The 7,655-nt window shown below is 37.7% G+C and overlaps 1 non-coding gene across 1 annotated transcript; it reads right to left on the reverse strand.

Annotated features, from left to right (window-relative positions):
* Window positions 1–6,194: 6,194 nt before the first annotated feature.
* LOC148577010 (small nucleolar RNA R71) lies at window positions 6,195–6,302 on the reverse strand. The gene has a single exon (XR_015904247.1). It is a non-coding gene; the product is annotated as a small nucleolar RNA R71 (small nucleolar RNA).
* Window positions 6,303–7,655: the final 1,353 nt, after the last annotated feature.

Raw genomic sequence — 7,655 nt, forward strand, 5'->3', positions numbered from 1 at the left:
TGAAGTCGAAATTCATGTACTTCTTGTTCTTTTGTAATTAAAACATTTTTCATTTAAGAGAGGTGATGGATTCATAGGACATTCATAGCTTTAAGACATAGACACTTAGACACTAGTGATCATGTAATAAAGACACAAACATAAATAAACATAAAGCACAGTAAACGAAAAAAAGAAAAATAAAGAACAAGGAAATTAAAGAATGGGTCCACCTTAGTAATGGCGGCTAGTTCTTCCTCTTGAAGATCTTATGGGTGCTTTAGCTCCTCAATGTCTCTTCGTTGCCTTTGTTGCTCCTCCCTCATGGCTTTTTGATCTTCTCTAATTTCATGGAGGATGATGGAGTGCTCTTGGTGCTCCACCCTTAGTTGTCCCATGTTGGAACTTAATTCTCCTAGGGAGGCGTTGATTTGCTCCCAATAGTTTTGTGGAGGAAAGTGCATCCCTTGAGGCATCTCAGGAATTTCATGATGAGAAATTTCCTCATGTTCTTGTTGAGGTCCATGAGTGGGCTCTCTAGTTTGCTCCATTATCTTTTTAGTGATGGGCTTGTCCTCTTTAATGTGGATGTCTTCATCTATGACAATTCCAGCCGAATTGCAGAGGTGACAAATGAGGTGAGGGAAGGCTAACCTTGCCAAAGTGGAGGACTTGTCAGCCACCTTGTAGAGTTCTTGAGGTATAATCTCATGAACTTCCACTTTCTCCCCAATCATGATACTATGGATCATGATAGTCCGATCCACAGTTACTTTGGATCTGTTGCTAGTAGGAATGATAGAGCGTTGGATAAACTCCAACCATCCTCTAGCCACAGGTTTAAGGTTATGCCTTTTCAATTGAACCGGCTTGCCTCTTAAGTCAATTTTCCATTGAGCTACTTCCTCACATATGTCCATGAGGACTTAGTCCAACCTTTGATCAAAGTTGACCCTTCTAGTGTAGGGGCGTGCGTTTTCTTCCATCATTGGCAAGTTGAACGCCAACCTTACATTTTCTGGACTGAAATCTAAGTATTTCTCCCGAACCATTGTAAGCCAATTCTTTGGATTCGGGTTCATACTTGATCATGGTTCCTAGTGATCCATGCGTTTGCATAGAACTCCTGAACCATTAAGATACCAACTTGTTGAATAGGATTGGAGAGTACTTCCCATCCTCTTCTTCTAATCTCTTGTCGGATCTCCAGATATTCGCCCTTTTTGAGCTTAAAAGGGACCTCAGGGATCACCTTTTTCTTGGCCACAACTTCATAGAAGTGGTCTTGATGGACCTTTGAGATGAATCTCTCCATCTCCCATGACTCAGAGGTGGAAGCAATTGTCTTCCCTTTCATCTTTCTTGAGGTTTCTCTGGCCTTAGGTGCCATTAATGGTTATGGAAAAACAAAAAGCAACGCTTTTACCACACCAAACTTAAAATGTTTGCTCATCCTCGAGCAAAAGAAGAAGGAAAATAGTAGAAGAAGAAGAAAATAGAGGAGATGGAGGGGAAGTATGTATTCGGCCAAGGGGGAAAGAAGTGTTTGTGATGTGTGAAAATGAGGTAGTGTTGAGGGGCTTATATAGGGGTGGGGGAAGGGTTAGGTTTGTTGTAATAGGGTTGGGTTTGGGAGGGAATGGATTTTGAATTTGGAGGTAGGTAGGGTTTTTTGGGGAAGAGGGGATGGATGTGATTGGTGAAGGGTATTTGGGGAAGCGATATAGAGGTAATTGGTGAAGGGTATTTGGGGAAGATTGTTATAAAAGAGTGTGAAGAGGATAGAAGAAGAGGTGGGATATGTGGGGATCCTGTGGGGTCCACAGATCATGAGGGGTCAAGGACTTAGCATCCCTGCTCCATTTAGGCGTGCAAAACGCCCTTAGAGTGCATTTCTGGCGTTAAACGCCAGGTTGCTGCTTGTTTCTGGCGTTTAACGCCAACTTTTCTCCCATTCTTGGCGTTAAACACCAATTAGATGCTCTGTTCTGGCGTTAAACGCAAGTCTGGTGCCTGTTTCTGGCGTTAAACGCCCAGAATAGTGCCAAACTGGGCGTTTAACGCCCATTCTGCTACTCTTACTGGCGTTTAAACGTGAGTAAGCTCTTCCTCCAGGGTGAGCTATTTTTCATTTTGTTTTTCATTCTGTTTTTAATTTTTCAGTTGTTTTTGTGACTTCATGATGAGCGGATAATTTATACGCTTTTTGGCATTGTTTTTAAGTAGTTTCTAGTATGATTTAGTTAGTTTTTACTATATTTTTATTAGTTTTTAAATAAAAATCACATTTCTGGACTTTACTATGAGTTTATGTGTTTTTCTGTGATTTTAGGTATTTTCTGGCTGAAATTGAGAGACCTGAGCAAAAATCTGATTCAGAGGCTGAAGAAGGACTGCAGATGCTGTTGGATTCTGACCTCCCTGCACTCGAAATGGATTTTCTAGATCTAAAGAAACCCAATTGGCGCGCTCTTAATTGCGTTGGAAAGTAGACATCCAGGGCTTTCCAGCAATATATAATAGTCCATGCTTTGCTCGAGTTTTGACGACGTAAACTGGCTTTCAAATGCCAACTTCCTGCCCTATTTTGGAGTTAAATGCCAAAAACAGGTTGGAAACCAGAGTTAAACGCCAGAAACAGGCTACAACCTGGCGTTTAACTCCAAAAAGAGTCTATAGACATGAAAGCTCAATGCTCAGCCCAAGCACACACCAAGTGGGCCTGGAAGTGGATTTCTACATCATTTACTTATCTTATGTAACCCTAGCTACTAGTTTAGTATAAAAACTACTTTTAGTGATTTATTTTATATCTCTAGTTAGTCTTTAAATAATTTTATGTTCAGAGATCACGTTTAGGGGGCTGGCCATTCGGCCATGCCTGGGCCTTCATCACTTATGTATTTTCAACGGTAGAGTTTCTACACACCATAGATTAAGGTGTGGAGCTCTGCTGTTCCTCATGAATTAATGCAAAGTACTATTGTTTTCTTGTTCAATTCAAGCTTATTCCTATTCTAAGATATTCGCTTGCACTTCAACCGTGATGAATATGATGATCTGTGACACTCATCACTATTCTCATCTTATGAACGCGTGCCTGACAACCACTTCCGTTCTACCTTAGATCGAGCGTGTATCTCTTAGCCTCCATTCCGAAAGATCGGATTCTTCGTGGTATAAGCTAGAATTATTGGCGGCCATTCCTGAGATCCAAAAAGTCTAAACCTTGTCTGTGGTATTCCGAGTAGGACCTGGGAAGGGATGACTATGACGAGCTTCAAACTCGCGAGTGTTGGGCATAGTGACAGATGCAAAAGGATCACTGGATCCTATTCCAACATGATCGAGAACCGACAGATGATTAGCCGTGCGGTGACAGCGCATTTGGACCATTTTCACTGAGAGGACAGGAAGTAGCCATTGACAACGGTGATGCCCAACATACATCTTGCCATGGAAAGGAGTATGAATGATTGAATGAAGACAGTAGGAAAGCAGAGATTCAGAAGCAACAAGCATCTCCATACGCTTATCTAAAATTCTCACCAATGATTTACATAAGTATCTTTATCTTATTCTCTGTTATTTATATTTTAATTATGAAAATCCCATAACCATTTGAATCTGCCTGACTGAGATTTACAAGATGACCATAGCTTGCTTCAAGCCGACAATCTCCGTGGGATCGACCCTTACTCACGTAAGGTTTATTACTTGGACGACCCAGTGCACTTACTGGTTAGTTGTATCGGAGTTGTGAAAAAGAATTTGAGATTATGAACGTGCGTACTAAGTTTTTGGCGCCGTTGCTAGAGATCACAATTTCATGCACCAAGTTTTTGGCGCCGTTGCCGGGGATTGTTCGAGTTTGGACAACTGACGGTTCATCTTGTTGCTCAGATTTGGTAATTTTATTTTAATTTTAAGCCTTTTGTTTTTATTATTTTTATTTTCAAAAAAATTTCAAAAAAAAAATAAATTATTCTATGTTCTTCAGAATTTTTAAGAATGAATTCTAGTTTCAAGAGATACGTTGGATCCTGGCTGGCTGTTAAGCTATGTCTAATCTTTTGGACCGAGGTTTCAACTATCCTTAGAAGAGCTTCTTTGTCTTTCTCCGCAATTTAGCTGTTGTATGTAATGATCTGCTAAAGCTTGGTTGGTCATTGGCCATGTCTAGTGTTTTGGACCGAAGCTTTCACTGAAAGCTTGGCTGGTTGGTTAGCCATGTTTAATTCCTGGACCGGAGCTTTAGACTTACATTGCATGATTCCTGGAATTCTCATTAGAAATTTTGAAATCCTTATTTTTCTTTTTCCAATTAATTTTCGAAAAATATAAAAAAAAATTTATAAAATTGTAAAAATAAAAAAATAGTTTGTGTTCCTTGTTTGAGTCTAGTGTCAGATTTTAAGTTTGGTGTCAATTGCATCTTTTTAATTTCCAAAAAAAAAAAATTCGAAAATTCATGCATGTGTCCTTCATAATCTTCAAGTTGTTCTTGATGATTTTCTTTGTTTGATCTTTACATTTTCATGTTTTGTGTCTTTTCTTGTTTTTCATATGCATTTTCAATTTGTTGGTGTCCAAAGTTTGAAAATTTCTAAGTTTGGTGTCTTGCATGTTTTTCTTTTCTTAAAAAATTTTCAAAAATAAGTTCTTGGTGTTCATCTTGACATTCAAAGTGTTCTTGGTGTTCATCTTGACATTCAAAGTGTTCTTGCATGCATCATGTGTTTTGATCTTGAATTTTCATGTTTTGCATCATTTTTGTGTTTTTCTCTCTCTTCTTAAAAATTCAAAAATAAAAAAAATATCTTTCCCTTATTCTTCTCATAAATTTCCAATATTTGAGTTGACTTATTCAAAAATTTTTAAAATTTAGTTGTTTCTTATGAGTCTAGTCAAATTTTCAATTTAAAAATTCTATCTTTTTCAAATCTTTTTCAAAAATCAAATCTTTTTCATTTTTTCTTTCATATTTTCAAAAATTTCAAATTCATTTTCAAAAATCTTTTTCTTATTTTGTTTCATAATTTCAAAATCTTTACAAACAATTAATGTGATTGATTCAAAAATTTTAAAGTTTGTTACTTGCCTATTAAGAAAGGTTCAATTTTTAAATTTTAGAATCATATCTTTTAGTTTCTTGTTAGTCAAGTAATCAACTTTAATTTTCAAAATCAAATCTTTTTAAATTTCTTTTTTAAATCTTTTTCAAAATGATTTTCAATCATATCTTTTTCAAAAATCAATTTTCAAAATCTTTTCTAACTTCCTATCTTTTCAAATTTGGTTTTCAAATCTTTTTCAATTAACCACTTAACTTTTTGTTTGATTTTAAAAAGTTTTCTATTTCAATCATATCTTTTTCAAAACCACCTAACTAATTTTTTCTCTCTAATTTTCGAAAACTCCTCTCCACTTTTTCAAAATTCCTTTTTAATTAACTAATTGTTTTAAAATTCAATTTATTTTATTCCTTTTTATAATTTTTGAATACTAACTAATAATTAAAATAAAAACAAAAATATTTTTCCTTTTATTTTAATTTAAGTTCGAATTTTTCTCTTCTCCTTCTTCTATTCTTCTTTTCTTATACTTACATAAGAAATCTTTATACTGTGACATAGAGGATTCCATATTTTCTTTTCTGTTCTCTTCTTTTTCATATGAGCAAGAACAAGGATAAGAACATTCTTGTTGAAGCTGACCCTGAACCTGAAAGGACTCTGAAAAGGAAGCTAAGGGAAGCTAAGGCACAACTCTCTAGAGAGGACCTGACAGAAATTTTTGAAAAAGAAGGAGACATGGCCGAACCTAATAACAATGGTAAGGATGCAAGGAAGATGCTTGGTGACTTTATTGCACCCTCTTCTAACTTTTATGGAAGAAGCATCTCAATTCCTGCAATTGGAGCAAACAACTTTGAGCTTAAGCCTCAATTGGTTTCTCTAATGCAGCAGAATTGCAAGTTTCATGGACTTCCAATGGAAGATCCTCATCAGTTTTTAGCTGAATTCTTGCAAATTTGTGACACTGTCAAGACCAATGGAGTTGATCCCAAGGTCTACAGGCTTATGCTTTTCCCTTTTGCTGTAAGAGACAGAGCTAGAACATGGTTGGATTCACAACTTAAGGAAAGCCTGAACTCTTGGGATAAGCTGGTCAGTGCTTTCCTGGCCAAATTCTTTCCACCTCAAAAGATGAGCAAGCTTAGAGTGGAAATCCAAACCTTCAGACAGAAGGAAGGAGAATCCCTCTATGAAGCTTGGGAAAGATATAAGCAACTGATCAAAAGGTGTCCTACTGACATGCTTCCAGAGTGGAGCATCATAAATATATTCTGTGATGGTCTGTCTGAGTTGTCAAAAATGTCATTGGACCATTCTGCAGAAGGATCTCTTCACGTGAAAACCCCTGCAGAAGCTCAGGAACTCATTGAAATGGTTGCAAATAACCAGTTCATGAACACCTCTGAGAGGAATCCTGTGAACAATGGGATGCCTCAGAAAAAGGGAGTTCTTGAAATTGATACTCTAAATGCCATATTGGCTCAGAACAAAATATTGACTCAGCAAGTCAATATGATTTCTCAGAGTCTGAATGGATTGCAAGCTGCATCCAACAGTAATAAGGAAGCATCTTCTGAAGAAGAAGCTTATGATCATGAGAACCCTGCAATGGCAGAGGTGAATTACATGGGAGAACCCTATGGAAACACCTATAATCCTTCATGGAGAAATCATCCAAATTTCTCATGGAAGGATCAACAAAAGCCTCAACAAGGCTTCAATAATAATGGTGGAAGAAACAGGTTTAGCAATAGCAAGCCTTTTCCATCATCTTCTCAGCAACAGACAGAGAATTCTGAACAGAGCCATTCTGGCCTGGCAACCATAGTCTCTGATTTATCCAAGACCACACTAAGTTTCATGAATGAAACAAGGTCCTCCATTAGAAATTTGGAGGCATAGGTGGGTCATCTGAGTAAGAAGATTACTAAAACTCCTCCCAGTACTCTCCCAAGCAATACAGAAGAAAATCCCAAGAGAGAGTGCAAGGCCATAACCATGACCAACATGGCTGAACCTGGAGAGAGTGAGGAGGACGTCAGTTCCAGTGAGAAAAGCCTCATGGGACGTCCTCTGGACAGTAAGGAGTTTCCCTTTGAGGAACCAGAAGAATCTGAGGCTCATACAGAGACCATAGAGATTCCATTGAACTTCCTTCTGTCATTCATGAGTTCTGATGAATATTCTTCCTCTGAAGAGGATGAAGACATCACTGAAGAGCAAGTTGCTAAATATCTAGGAGCAATCATGAAGTTGAATGCCAATTTATTTGGTACTGAGACTTGGGAGGATGAACCCCCCTTGTTCACCAATGAAATGAATGCATTAATGAGGCAGACATTACCTCAGAAGAAACCGGATCCCAAAAAATTCTTCATACCTTGTACCATAGGCACCATGACCTTTGAGAAGGCTCTATGTGACCTGAGGTCAGGGATAAATCTCATGCCACTCTCTGTAATGGAGAGATTGGGAATCTTTGAGGTACAAGCTGTAAAAATCTCACTAGAGATGGCAGACAAATCAATGAAACAGGCTTATGGACTAGTAAAGGACGTGCTAGTAAAGGTTGGAGGCCTTTACATCCCTGCTGATTTC

Source organism: Arachis ipaensis, chromosome B1, assembly GCF_059453495.1.
Source record: "Arachis ipaensis isolate K30076 ecotype BB chromosome B1, ASM5945349v1, whole genome shotgun sequence".
Lineage (NCBI taxonomy): Eukaryota > Viridiplantae > Streptophyta > Magnoliopsida > Fabales > Fabaceae > Arachis > Arachis ipaensis.